Raw genomic sequence first — 14,503 nt, forward strand, 5'->3', positions numbered from 1 at the left:
GCAGCTGCGGGTGACCTAAGCAGCACCGAGGTCCTGGGGAGGCCTCCCCACTGGATTCCAGAGGGGGCTCTGGGCCTACAGTGAAGCAGGGCCCACAGGAGGTGAGGGAGCCGCTCAGGACGCGGGGGCGCCATGGCGCACCACGGTCAGGAGTGCGGGTTCTGCAGCTGGCACGGTGCTTCTCAGCCGGATCACCGCGGGAGAGTTACCTAATTCCCTGGGCCTCCGTTTGCTCACCTGTAAAGTGGGAATACTGGAAGTCCCGAGCAAGGAGATGTGATATAAGGATTATAGGGTGAAAGCACATTGCAGTGCAGCCCCGGTGCGGTGCTGGGTCCACATCGGGGAACTGCGGAAGCCGTTCCCCCGTGGGCATGCGCAGCAGAGTCCTGCTTGCCTGGAAGCAAATGCTACATCCCAAGGTGTCCACTGCCCCAAACCACACAGGGGCTCAGAGTTGGAAAGATCCTCTAGGACAAGCCCAACCCCAACAGAGATGAGGAGGTCAAAGCTCAGGGGGTGCATGGCCTGGGCTGGCTCCTGGTCCCCCGCCTCTCCATGAGACCACCCCTATCTCCTCCCAGAGCTGCTTATGCACCAGGAAACCCAGACTCCGCAGGCACCAGGGAGCTCAGGCCACGCCAGGACGCGGGATCTGGAGGCACTAGGGAGAGGCCAGCTGTGCCGAGGCCCAGGGTCCCCAGACACTAGGGAGAGTCAGGCCACGCTGAGATCTAGGGTCCCCAGATACCAGGGCAGATCCAGCCGGAGTGTGAAGGGGTCTGCAGGGCTGGGGCCATCTGGAGGCTCCAGGGGAGATCCACTTCCCTGCCTCTTCTAGCTTCTAGGGGCCCCTCCCTTCACCCTCAGAGCCAGGCGTGGAGACTTCTCTCTCCTCTCTGCCGTCTCCTGCCTCCTGTTAGCGAGAAGCCTCTGGCCCCCCGAAATCCAGAGCAGTCTCCCTGTGGCAAAACCCTTCACAAAGTCGCATATGAACAGTCATTTTGCCACATGAGGTCACATAGTCACAGGACCTGGGATTAGGACATGGGCACTTTTGAGTCCACTGTTCAGCCCCCCCACACCATCCAAGAAGAGGTATTTCAGAGAGGGCAGGTCCCAGCTCCAGGCTACAGAGTGGGCAGGAGCAGATGCAAATCTCCGCAGGAAACCCCAGCTTGGTCTGTGCCCACCAGTTCAGAGGAAGGAGGGAAGCAGAGGGCCTAGAGATGGGAAGAAAGCTTCACCGAGGCCCTGGGGGCCGGCAGCGCCTTGAAAGGGAGAGGAGGAGGGACTCTAGGAGATTCGGGGCGGGCAGAAGACAGCAGGAAGAATGCAAGGCTGTTGGGGGATCAGGGCAAAGACGGCACATAGTAGGTACTTAATAAATAGTCGTGGAGGGACGGGAGGAACATTCTGGAAGAGCTCTGAGCCCTTGGGAGGCTGCTGACTGCTGGACACAGAGGAGGCCTGGACCTAGGCTGAGATTTCCCGAGCACCTCACACCCAGGACTGGCCCTGTGCCCAGACAGGACGGGGCCTATGGAGAAAGACCCCACACAGCTGGTCCCTCTGTGGGACGATTCAGAGGCTCCCAGTGGGACTGAGTCCCCACTTGCCAGAGTGGTGTCCCCCATCCAAATGCCTCTTCCTGGCTTCCCCTCCCTTCCCCCCTCACCTTCCTCACACCTCCCTCGTGCTTCCTGGGGTCACCTCTCAGGTAGGCCACCTGCACCCAAGTTCCCGCTGCACCTACTCAGGGAGGCTAAATGGAGACAGTTGTGGGGCAAAGGGGTTGGAACATCATGAGGGCATTTGAAACTTGGCTGCCAGGTCGAAGGTCTAGATGCTCCTTGGAATTCTTCCTTCTGGTACTTCATGTCCAACTGCAGCATCAACTGATGTCATTTTCCATGTGCGATCCCCGGGACACTGAGGTCCGCAGAAGCAGAGGGTCAGAGAGACAGGCCAGGCTGTCACATGGAATGATGGCGGACAGACGAGGAGGCCATGCTGCACTGGGGACAGAGTTCCACCCATCACTCATCCTCCATTCCTTGGGTGTTCACGAAATGCCTCCTCTCATTCCACCCGAGTGGCTTTCAGGGGAGCCAGTACAAGGCCCCGTCGTGCCCTGAGGACAGACGCCAGCGGGGTCAGAGGCAGCATGCTAGCCACAGTGACACTGAGCACTTTTCTTGGTGTGCTGGCTGGACGCACATTGCCAGATCGTCTCTCTAACTCGTCGCTCTAAGCACAGAGAAACCAAAGTCCCAAACTTCCAGCACAGGGTGCGAGCTCTGTGCAGGAGGTGGGAGGAGCCACTGCTGCTGCCTGGGATGGGGGCTGCTCAGTAGAATGCGGCTAAAATGAAGCTTCGAGCTGAGACCGATGACTCAAGACACCACGCCTCCTGAGGATGCTATGCCAAGAAGAACCGGGAGCTGGGCGGCTCTCTGGAGACGGTGCTCCTCCTGGCACTGGGCTGCAGCCTTATAAACAGGACTGAGATGGGGCTGGCAGGAGAGACGGCAGGGCCAGAGAAGGGGAGGGGAAGCTGTGAACCCAGCCTAGGGTGTGGGTGACGACGCCAAAGTGGCTCCCACAGGGCACGACGTCAGGTTTGTCCCTGAGCTGTGAAGGGTGTTTACAGCTGTGACAAAGGCCACCCTGCCCGTTCCCTGGTGCCTGCTGTGCCCAGGCCCTTGACCCTCACTCAGCATCTCTGAGTCTACAGTAACCCCTCAAAAGCAGCTGCCATCACCTGTACTTTTTATGTGGGGAACCTAAGGCAAAGGGCAGTTAAGCAATCCGCTTGGAGAAACACACAACTAGCAAGTGACGATTGGGGCTGGAGCCCAGGTGTGCCCGGCCCCAGAGCCAGTGCACCTTCTGAGGCACCCAGACTGCCCCCCTCACGTTTGGAAATGTCCGGCCAAGGGAAGTGGCATGAAGCCACCCAGCTCGTTATCCGCAGCAGACCTGTTTGTTCTAGGCCTGGAAGCTGCTGATGGCGGGAAGCCCCAGAGCCAGCCCTGGCAAGGACCAGTGAGCATCCCAAATCCAAAGCCCCCTCCTCCGCCCCAGTCCTTCCCACAGACACGAGGGACCCAGCTGCCCTCCTAGCTTGAGCTCCAGGCAGACATCCACAGAAGCCGCTAATCCGCAGGCGGCGAGGCACCTCCCTCCACGCCAGAGACCCTCAGCGTGAGGCCCAAGTACTGCTCACCCAGCCGGGAGCATCTCGAGAGCCCGATGAGAAAGGCGGGCGCAGCAGGGTCCCCGAACTGGCAGCCAGGCCTCACACCCAGACAGTGGGCGGGGTGGGACGGCAGTGTCAGAAGAAAGCAGGGTCGTCCCCCGAGGATGGCAGTGGCCCTGTTTTTACAGATGGGTACACCGAGGCACAGAGGGACAATGACTTGTCCAAGGTCACAGAGGTCCAGGCGAGGGGCTGGAGACGCTGCTGGGCTGCGCTGTGTAAGCAGGGGGAGAGGCACTGCCTTCAGTGGAACAGATGGGCCCTGGGGGGGATTGCAGGATTTGGGGTGGGGGTGGGGGAGCCGGACCAGAGGGCCAAAGGTCCACAGGGGCACATGGGCTCAATGTGGTGAAAATCCCTCTCAGGCCCAGGCTATCTGAGGGTGAGTCACAGGGGCCATGCAATGACGCTAGGCAGGAACCCCCATAGGAGGCGGGTTTGGGTCTGGTCCTGCCTCCTGGCTCTGTGCTGGCAGGTCCTGCACCTGGAAAATGGGAATAACACACCACGACCCAGGCGAGAAGATGGGCTGTGTGAGACCCTCACCAAGAAGCACCATCACGATGCCTCCAAACGGGCCAGGCTTTATCCACACCAACACTCAGCCACGCCTTATGAGGCAACAACCAATCCCCCATCGCCGCCGGCTAAAGCGTGCAGGCAGGGGATAGGCAGACAGAGCCCGACCAGCCAGGGACACATGTGTTGCAGCTGAGTCGGGCACACTGGGGTCCAAATCCCAGCACTGCCATTTACAAATCACGTGACACCAGGCCCCGGATGGGACTCACAGGCATTTCCTCCTCCGTAGGCAGAGATGCCACCGGCCGCTCTGAGCAGCACTGCCAGGACCCCGGGAGGAAACCTATACGAGCATCTGGCCCAGGGCCCCAGGGCGGCACTTGATGAACCGTGGTCTCTGCGACATTTAAGCCTGTCCCACCTGGGCGCTGCCCGACACCCTAGACACCCCGAGCAGCCCTGGCCATGGAAAAATTCCTTGAGTAAATTAAGACTGCTCGACTCGGGTTGCTCTGTGCTGGGTGCGAGCCTCGGAGGTCTGCTCTTTCCGGGCTTCCCCGGGACTGGGACAGCCTCGTCCATCATGCGGGGATGACTGCAGGACCCATGTGATCAGCCTCAAGCACTAGGAGCTACCCCAGGACGTGACCCACGTTTTCCTATTGCAACTATTTTAACAACCTCTGTGAGCCTCTACCACGTGCCAGGCAGAGGCTGATCAGCTCATGAGACCCTCAATCCCTACGGAGATACTGGGGAGGGGCAGCAATGGAAAGAAGGACACAGAGGTCTGATCTTTGATCATGCTAGCAAGTGGCTGGGGCTGGGTGTGAGCCTGAGACCCCACTTCAGGGTAGGTTTTACGGAGCCCTACCCAGGCAGAGGCACAGCCAAGGGGTGCAGCAAGGAAGGCCCCTAAGTATCTTTGCAGGGAAGGGGCTATGGAATCCAGGCTCTGGGGTTGGTTGATGGCATCAGGCCAGCAGCCTGATCTGGCTTCAAGGATAGGCAGTGCCCGCTTAAAGGGCCAGCAACAAGACAGGCCCCTTCATCTCCCAGTGTTGCCAATTTCCTCTCGCGAGCTCAGAGGTCTCCCGTGACCCAGATGATGCTCTGGAAGCCCAGGCTGTGGGCCAGGCAGCTTTTCCGAGTCAGGGACACACACCTTTTTCTGGGACAGTAAGACTGGACTTTCCAAGAGTTCATCAAACTCAAGACTTGATTCTAGAAAATATCCTATCTACCCCCAAACTATCTCATTGACAGAAACCATAAAGAGTCAAAGGGTCTTGGGTGGCCAGGTTAGGAAGGAACCCTGCACATCACGGAAGAACAGGGCAGAGCTCGGGGGTGAGCAGGCTAAGCGGAGACTGCCAATGTCTGGGCAACAGCAGTCCTCTCCAGATACAATCTCAGATGAATTTCTGGGTCGGGGGGGTCTGGCTTCTGCTTCACCTCATTCAGAGTGGAGTCAGGCAGGGAAAATCGGCAGCGGTGCAGCTGCCTGTGCTCAGCTCCCTCAGTGCTGGGAGACACCCCCATCCCATGCAGCAGGCAGTGGCCCTGCAGAACGGAATCGCCGGGCTTCTCCCGGAGTGACGGGTTTCTACCAGTGCGTGCCCTTCTCAGAGCTGGAGGCAGAGTGTGCTCTCTTCTTTCCATTTGATCTTTCAGTACAAAAGAAAAGGGCACACAATGAAGAAAACTTGGAAAACACATGGAAAGTAAAAAGGTGCAGAAGACGGAAAACTTTGTTCCTTCTCCCACAACTTACAGATGGGCACCGACTGCACTTCCATACATTGCCTCCCTCACTGTTTCTGTAGAGTTGACATCCTATATGACATACAATTTTGTCCTCAGCTGTTTTCTAAATTAAACTTATTTTCTTTTCTTTTTTTTTGGAGACAGAGTCTTGCTCTGTCACCAGGCTGGAGTATAGTGGCACAATCTCAGCTCACTGCAACCTCTGACTCCCTGGTTCAAGCAATTCTCCTGCCTCAGCCTCCCGAGTAGTGGAGATTACAGGCACCCACCACCACACCCAGCTAATTTTTGTATTTTTAGTAGAGATGGGGTTTCACCATGTTGGCCAGGATGGTCTCAATCTCCTGACCTTGTGATCCGCCCACCTTGGCCTCCCAAAGTGCTGGGATTACAGGCATGAGCCACCGCACCTGGCCAATTAAACCTATTTTCTTAAGCATTTTCTCCCAACATTAGAAATTCTTTACATATGTAGTTAATTCTTCACATGGGTAGTAACTTCATATACATGTCTTCCCCACTGCCCAATTAGAATATAAGTTCAAGAGAACATAGATTTTGGGATGTTGTCAACCGTTGCTGAATCCCAGGGCCTGGAGCAGCGTGGGCTCATGTATTAGTCTGTTCTCATGCTGCCAATAAAGACATACCCAGGACTGGGTAATTTATAAAGGAAATAGGTTTCATGGACTTACAGTTCCACATAGCTAGGGAGGTCTCGCAATCATGGCGGAAGACGAAGGAGGGGCAAAGGGACGTCTCACATGGTGGCAGGCAAGAGAGCGCATGCAGGGGAACTGCCCTTTATAAAACCACCAGCTATTGTGAGCCTTAATCACTACCACGAGAACAGTGTGGGGGAAACCACGCCCGTGATTCAATTATCTCCACCTGGCCCTGCCCTAGACACGTGGGGATTATTACAACTCAAGGTAAGACCTGGGTGGGGACACAGCCGGGCCGTATCAGCTCATAGTAGGCATTTTGCGCGTCTTTGCTGAATAATGAGTGAGTGAGATGGAACAGATGGCTCATATTCCATCACTAGCTTCCACGGTTTGGTGGTTTCTAACATTTTATTGTTACTAGTAAGGCTGAGATGAACGTTTCTGTGGCTACGTCATTGCCCATTCTTGGATTAGGTGAAGAAATGTGTCTCTTCCAAATACTAGGATCTGCACCGTCCACAGTCTGAGGACTAGGGCTCAGGTTCGGGCTCTGCCACATCCTCTCCTTGGCCCTGGATAGCTGCTTTTCCTTCGCTTGGTTTCCCCCTTTGTGCAGGTGGGTGGGTTTGGGCTGGAACATTCCTCATGTCCCTTCCAGCTCCATGATCCTAAGAGCAGCATGGAAACCGAAGGCTGAGCCAGCCACCAGGCCTCCCTTGGCCCCACACCCCTGTTATGGACTGAATTGTCTAAATTCATATGCTGAAGTCCTAACCCCCAGTACTCCAGGATGTGACTATGCATGGAGACAGGATCTTTAAGGAGGCCACTAAGGTGACATGAGGTCATGAGGGTAGGCTCTAACCCAGTCTGGCTGGGGTTTTCATAACAGATTAGGACACAGACACACACAAAGGGAAGACGGTGCAAGGACACAGGGACAGGGCGGCTGTCCACAAGCCAAAGAGAGAGGCTTTGGAAGGAAGTAACCCAGCTGACACCTTGATCTCAGACTTCTGGCCTCTAGAATTGGCAAAAAAATAAGTGTCTTCTCTTTAAGCCACCTGGCCTTTAGTACTTTGTTATGGAGCAAATTAACACAACCCCTCAGGAGCCTCTGTCCACCTGGGGGAATCTGACCTGCCAGGCCAGCAGCTGCCCAGGAGGACATTCAGGCTCAGAAGGAGCACAGGCCTTGCTCAAAGATCTGGTGCCCACTGGTGGCAGACCTGGCACTGGAATCCCCCCCACCCCACCCCCTGCCCCAGCTCAGGTACCTTCCTCAACCCCACCCCCAGCTGGCCCCCTTGTGACCACGTGGGCTGCAGTGAGATGAAGCTACACCACACTGATTGTCACCTGCTGGGCTCACCATGTGTGGACTGGCACTGCACTCAGAACTAAAGGCCTGCCCGCCATACTACTGGGGAAACTGAGGTGGGGGCACCCCACAGCTAGGACATTGGATTCAGATCCAGGCCTGTCTGGTATGGGACGCCATCTCCTTCCACCTTGCCATGTGCTATATAAACAATCGCCCTGGCCACCTGAAGTCAACAGGCAACAAAAGTAAGGCAACTGTATGGCCTCCATCCACACCCGGGTCATCTTGGAGGCGCCCTGTGTCATGAACTGAAGATGTGCACACAGCCCAAAGGAACAGGGAGCCTGCAGCCCAGGAGGGTTAAACAGGTTGCCCTGGGCTCTGAGCCTCCGGCCCCTTTGGGCAGCTGGAGACTGGACCAGATGATGCTCAGCCACTCCTACCAGTGCTGAGCTCCGGAATAATGCCAGCCAGCATGGGGAGGGCCAAGGGGGACCCGCCCTTGTTGCCCTTGTTGATGATGGAAGCTCCTGTCCTGCCAGACATACACAGTGGCCGGACGTTAGAGCCCACATGCCAGGAACAAGGGACCATGCTGTCTGCTCTCCCCCACTATGTGGGTGGCAATGCTTGCTGTGCACATCATCGGCTGGGGACAGGGCTGGGCAGGGGCGACAGGTGGTCCGGAGAGCACACACTGCCAGTTCCAAAGGGCTGGATTGATTCAGAGAGGCTGAGCTGAGCTGGCCACCCAGCAATGACCATCCCAAACTACCGAGGGCCTCCCAGGTGTGGGGCTCTTCATGTTGTACCTTGTCCCCTTCAGGCAACCAATGCTACTGCTCTTACAGGTCAGGAAGCCAAGATCTGGAAGGTGCCACCTATGCCTAAGACCACCAGGCAGGCACCATGGTTCAAACCCCAGTCTCTGCCCCCAACTGCCCCAGTGCCCCCACACCCCTTCTCGTCAGATGCAGAGGAGAGATGCCAGCACTGCTTCTGAGGCTCTCCCTGATGACAGGGGGGACCACAGGTATCAATTATGGCCACAAGAAGCATAACATTACTCTGTGTGCACCCAGCCATTATCCCCACCTGCCATTAGATAAATGTGTCTGGAGGTTCTGCCAAGTCTCAGGGTGCCCTGCTCCCCAGCCACCCCCAGATAACTAAGTTGGCCATTTCAGAAATCCTCTTCCAAAGAGTTCTGCCTCCGACCTCTCCAACCGCCTGCCATTGCTCTCAGCTACTCCCAAAGGCTCCCTGCAACGCAGTCCCTCCTTCCTTGGATTGGAGGGGGAGGGAGACAATCTCCCCAGGGAGGGGAGTCCCTGGCCCCTCAGCCCCCGCCCCCTTCTAGGCCTACAGCCCACAGGAAGCTCTTACTAAATTCACATTCTCTCCCCAGTCCGATCGCCCCCAGGGGAAGCGGCTGTCCCCATTGGTTTCTGCACCATGGCCAAGGGCCATACTGCAGTTCCTGGCGCGACAGGCTTAGAAGAAAGAGCACAAGAGTCAGGGAGCCCCAGGTTCGAATCCCCGCCCCCCTTTCTGAGCCAAGCAAGTGACTCAAGCCTGGTGTGCCTTGGATCACACCCTGAAAAATGGGGTGACAGCTCTTCCCTGTCGGAATGCAACGACAAGCCCTCAGCCCGGTGCAGGCCCCAGGAGGCTCTCAGATCCGGGCATCCTCAGGCCGCCTCCAGGGCTCACCGCCAAGGGCTCCAGTTCTAGGTCTCAGTTTCCCCAACAGCACAAGGCGCGGCTGGGCTCCAGCGCTGTGGGATTTTTCCAGCGCCGCACGGAGGCTGTCAGATCCCGGAGGGTGGGTGCGGCGGGAAAAGCAGGGGTGCGACGCGCAGGGGCGAGGGGCTGGAGACGCGCAGAGATCGGGTCGGGGCCAGGTCTGACACATGCGGGCTCCGGGTCCCCAGATCTGCTGCGGAGAGTCCTGGGCGCCGAGGGTCGGCCTGACGCCCCCAACCCAGGCGCTGCCGGAGCGGCGCAAGGGCGGCGCCCCCAGCTGCAAAGCCCCGCCTATCATCTCACCTCTGCGTGCCTAGGTCTGCTGGGGCCCCGGCCCTTCGCCCGGACCCCAGGCCCACGCGCGGACCCTGACCGCTTTCTGCAGCCTGGAACAACCCGGACCCCCATGAGAAGCAAAGAAGGGGCGCCTTCCAGACAGCCTGGCGCAGCCACGCCGGCTGGCGCGCTGGGAAAGGATCCCCGGGCCCGCGCCACTGAACTACGCTCTCCGGGCGCAGGGCAGGGGGCTGCGCTCTGGCCGCTCGGGGCTGCAAAATCCTGGAGCAAAAGTTGGGTGGAGCCGCTGGGTGATTTTCCCCGGCGTTGCAGGTGCAGCCTCCGAATGCCACCCAGCCCTTGCGGCGCCGCGATCCAGCGCGGGGACCCGCTGGTCCCTCAGTCCCCAGCACTCACCTGTACTCATCTTAGCAGCAGCTCGGAGTCGGGGCGGCCCGGCGCTGCGACAGCCAGACCCTCGGGCCCGCAGGTGCCGCGCCCGCGCTATCCTTCGCCCGCCCGCCGGCTCCGCGCCCGCTCCTTGCGCACCCGCCCGGCAGCGCCGCCGCAGCCCCTCGGCGCGCAGGCCACGCCCATGCCACGCCCACACCTACGCCCCTCCTGACGACCCCGCCCCGCGCCAGCTGCCAGCCGCCCGGGAGCACCCTGGGAAGTGTAGGCGCCTCGCCCCCACCGCTCGTCCTGGCTGCCCAGCTGCCGGGCGAGCGGACTACAAGTCCCAGCACGCTTCGCGGCCAGCGCAGGCGCAGACGGGCGACGGTGGCTGAGGCCTTTCGCAATCGTTCTTAGATCGCTGCAGAGCTGTCGCCACAGCCTGAGGGGCGTCCTGGGGACTGCCGCTCTCGGAAGTCCAGGAGTCGCTAGGAGAGCGGCGCAGGGAAAAGCGAGCTTAGTGCAGCTCCTCTTGAGTCGTGGAGCTATAAGGCGCCTGAAAGACCTTCTGGGCCAACTCTTCTTTCCCAGTTTACAGAGAGGGAAACTGAGGCGGGGGCGGTGCTCGGGCAGGATTAGCCCGCATCTGTCGGCGAGGCTTGCACTGGCGGGGATTCGTGCGCAGGTTTCCTGCCTCCGGGCCTGGGCTGTCCGCGCCTCGCCACCCACCCCAGGCTCCCGTCGCTCCTCGCCGGCTGGCGCCCAGCTGGGGGGGTGCACCGGGAGAGGTGGCGCGGCTCACTTCGGCGCAGTCCCCGGCCCCAGCCCCCACGGTGACCGGCTCCCTTGTGACATCAGGCGCCCAGCACAGGGCGTGGACGCGGGTGCAGGAGAGGGAGTCAGGGAACGGGGAGGAGCAGGGGTCCCCACTGTGTGCCTGGTGCGACAAAAGGCGAGCTGCAGAGAGGTCGGGAGGAGCTGGCCAACACAAGGATGCCCACCGGGCGCGGAGGGCCTGGGCTGGAGAAGCATTTAGGATGCAGAATCTTGGGAACCTGGCATGGAGAGAGGCCAGGGACGTTTGGCTTGGGCCAGGGCTGTTTGGAGATGCTTTCAACAAGGGGAAGAAGATTGGGCACAGATGTAGGCTGGATGGAACACCGAGGCAGGAGCAGATATTCCTCCCCCTCCCTCAGCAGCAGCCGTCTCCCCCAAGAGAGGCCAGGATAGGAGGCCAGGACTACAGTGGCTCAGGGGGGAGCTGAAGTCCTGGGGAACAAGCCCAGCCACACACACCCTAGAAATCCAAGAGGCCCAGCTGGGTGATTCTGCCCGCAGCTGCAGGGTTCCCATGCCAGTCCACTGGGATCTTGTGCCATGTAATTGAGGGGGCGTCAGATCTAAGGATCAGTGAGCTAATGTGTGCCGTGACCCAGTGTGAGTTGAGATCAATAAATGTATTTGCTTTGCTGTTATTATTCTGGGTGCCTAACATAGGGCCTGGCACAGAGCAGGCCCTCCGCAAATATCTGTTGAATAAACGGAGAGAAGGATAGAGGGGAGGGGAGAGTGCTGGCACCTGGCACTCCTGGATCATAGCCTGAGAGGTAGGCCAGGCACCCACCTGCCATAGGGGCACCCTGCTGCCACTTGCCCGCTAAGGAGCTCTCGGTCAGGCTCCCCCGCAGCCTCTGTTTCCTCCCTCTGTGTTTCCAAAGGCTCCTGAGAACCTCCCAGGGGTGCCATGATTTCCCCCACACAGCCTGGTGAGGACGGCAGGGAGCCCTCCCACCTCTCCGCCAAGACCCTGTGAGCCAGAGGGTGGATGTGGGTGCCCCATTCCAGACTGGTTCCAGAGCTCAGGACAAGGGGCTGGGGAGCCTTAACAGTTCTCAACCTGGAAGGGCCTCGGGGCCATGTGGTTCCAACATCTTCTTTCACAAGGGCAGAAACCAAGGCCCAAAGATGTCCTGCCCCAAGTCACCCAACAAATTAGTGACAGGGTGGGGCTTGAGCCAGGTCTTTTCTTTCCTTTCTGCGCCGTGTCTGCTGAACTGGGACTTCAGCGAATCTGCTGGTTGAACTGAATCGATTGAAACAGACTTGGTTCTCTGTCCATGGTACTACAGGACAGGTGTGACCTCAGGCAACTTGCTTGCCCTCTGTGTGCCTCAGTTTCTGTATCCTTCAAATCATAGTGCATACATACTCCTTAGGATTCTCAAACACCTTCTATGTGCTGGGCTTTCTAGTCCTATTGAAGAAAATACACAAGAAATCATTTCACAAGCCACAAGATTCATTCTGGAAAAATGCTGCCCCTCTTATTTTTTAGCAGGCCTGGTGGGGTGTCAGGGGGTCTTCAAGGGGCTCATGGACACAGGGAAGCCCCAAACATGTCAAACCAAGGTCCTTTAAAGGTTCATTAAATGGGGACCGGGCGCAGTGGCTCACGCCTGTAATCCCAGCACTTTGTGAGGCCAAGGTGGGAGGATTGCTTGTGCTCAGGAATTTGAGACCAGCCTGGGCAACATGGCAAAACCCTGTCTCTATAAAAAATACAAAAATTAGCTGGGTATGGTGGTGTGTGCCTGTGGTCCCAGCTACTCTGGAGGCTGAGCTGGGATGATTGCTTGAAACTGGGAGGCAGAGGTTGCAATGAGCCATGATTGGACCACTGTACTCCAGCCTGGGTGACAGACCCTGTCTCATGAAAAAAAAAAAAAATTCATTAAACGTGCGTTTAGAGGAGGGCCTTGGTGGGTACCTTGAAGGGTACCAACATGGAAGCAGGAGCCCCTGCCCTCCTCCTCCAGCCTCAGCTCGCATGCCCTTCACCACACAGGGAAGCCGTGCAGTGACCCATGCCCCCTTCCAGCAGGCAGGGGGTAGAGACCTGAACTCTGGGGGCTCCCTTCTACCTCCAGTGCTTATCCAGGTTCCCCGGGGGCTCCCATCCCATTTCAGTGAGGATCCTGTCAAGCCCCTGATAGGCGGGCGCCCCAGGCAGTGGCCTCGAAGGCCCCAGGCCCCATTTGCCCATTTCCACGCCCACACTTGCAGCACAGCCCTTGGCTGCACCGCTCCTTCCTGAGGATCTGCCTGCTTCACTGGACTGTGGACTTCTCTGCTCTGCAGAGAGGAGTCTTATACAGGGGAAGAAACTTGGCCCAGGCTTCTCATTCCGGGAAGCACTAGGGGGAAAGCTAGAGCTTTCCAAGGCACCAGTGGAAAGGGCAGGGTTTACCTTCACCCCTCCTGGTGCCCCGGTTGGAGGCTTCAGGATGCACCCCTGGACTGGCCTCCCTGGGACGTGCTTTCAGGCACTCTGCCTTCTTTTGGGATTAGGAGACACTTAGAGGTGATGTGTCCACCTTTCCGCTGCTCTATGACAGGGTGCTCTGGGCTTCGGGGAGGACAGCAGTATTATGGGGGTCTGCCCGGGGGCAGGCCCAGGGCCAGCAGGAAGGTGACAGCCTCACAGGAGGCCAGAAGACAATGGTCAGAACCCTCAGTAGGACCCTGGGGAAACAAGGGCACCCCCTCCTTCTGAGTGTCCTAACCACTATTATGGGACGTTGGTTGTTCCAGCGATGGAGGGAGCAGAATGCAGAGAGGGCAGACCCAGGTCCATGGCCCGTCACACCCCAGGTCAAGCCATCCGAAGCCAAATGCTGCTTCCCTGGGGTGCCAGGTTTACATGTGGGGTCCCAGACCCAGTGATAGAGGCAGCCATAAAAAAACAAAAAGGCAGCCAGGTGCGGCGGCTCATTCCTGTAATCCCAGCAGTTTGGGAGGCCAAGGCTGGCGGATCACGAGGTCAGGAGTTCAAGACCAGCCTGGTCAACATGGAGAAACCCCATCTCTACTAAAAATACAAAAATTAGCTGGGCGTGGTGGCGCACGCCTGTAATCCCAGCTACTGGGGAGGCTGGGGCAGGAGAATTGCTTGAACCCTGGAGGCAGAGGTTGCAGTGAGCTGAGATTGTGCCACTGCACTCCAGCCTGGGTGACAGAGCGAGACTCCATCCAAAAACAAAAAGGCAATTCAACACAAACACGCACTTTCACAAATGTCTATTGAAAACCTAAAGCCAGGCACTCGGGTGAAGAGCTTCACTATGGCTTGTCTGGGGAATACTTTTCCTGCATGGCTGAGCTAGGTGAGGCTTCCTAAAATGTGAGTCCTGTGACCGCAGGTAGAGACTTGTTCTCTTCGTGATAAATGCCCCCACCACAAGCACAGGGACCTGTCACTGCTCTATGACCTTTAAATTGCTTCAAAATTAGGATCATTTGTCCTGAAAAAGCTATTGCCCTTTCAGAGAGTGTGAAGCTCTCAGAAAGTGTAGAAGGACACATGCTGGGTTGGGTTGGGGGCTGGGGCAGACCCCATAGTGCTGGCCTTGCATGGACTGGGGCAGGTGGGGCTGTGGATTTCTTCAGGCTGGGCCAGGAGGGAGAGGGGCCAGCACCCCATGGGCTGGCGGCTGCTTTAGGGGGCAGGGGAGCCTTGGTGGAGGGGTCCTGTCTAAACCCCAGTGA

The 14,503-nt window shown here is 58.1% G+C and overlaps 1 protein-coding gene and 1 long non-coding RNA gene across 3 annotated transcripts in view; both read right to left on the bottom strand.

Moving 5' to 3' along the window:
• ABLIM2 (actin binding LIM protein family member 2) overlaps positions 1-10,146 on the bottom strand; it is a 190,650-nt gene extending 180,504 nt beyond the window's left edge. The window contains exon 1 of one of the 2 annotated variants that reach the window (XR_009210479.1): positions 9,983-10,146. The gene's annotated coding sequence lies outside the window, so the exon portion shown is untranslated. The remainder of the gene's footprint in view (positions 1-9,982) is intronic. The other variant, XR_009210478.1, reaches the window with a different exon arrangement.
• Positions 6,609-9,416, bottom strand: LOC131381619 (uncharacterized). The gene is made up of 2 exons (XR_009210482.1): positions 8,930-9,416; positions 6,609-6,887 (listed from the first exon to the last, which is right to left on the bottom strand). It is a non-coding gene; the product is annotated as an uncharacterized LOC131381619 (long non-coding RNA).
• Positions 10,147-14,503: the final 4,357 nt, after the last annotated feature.

This window comes from Hylobates moloch, unplaced genomic scaffold (assembly GCF_009828535.3).
Source record: "Hylobates moloch isolate HMO894 unplaced genomic scaffold, HMol_V3 SCAFFOLD_17, whole genome shotgun sequence".
In the NCBI taxonomy this organism is placed as follows: Eukaryota; Metazoa; Chordata; class Mammalia; order Primates; family Hylobatidae; genus Hylobates; species Hylobates moloch.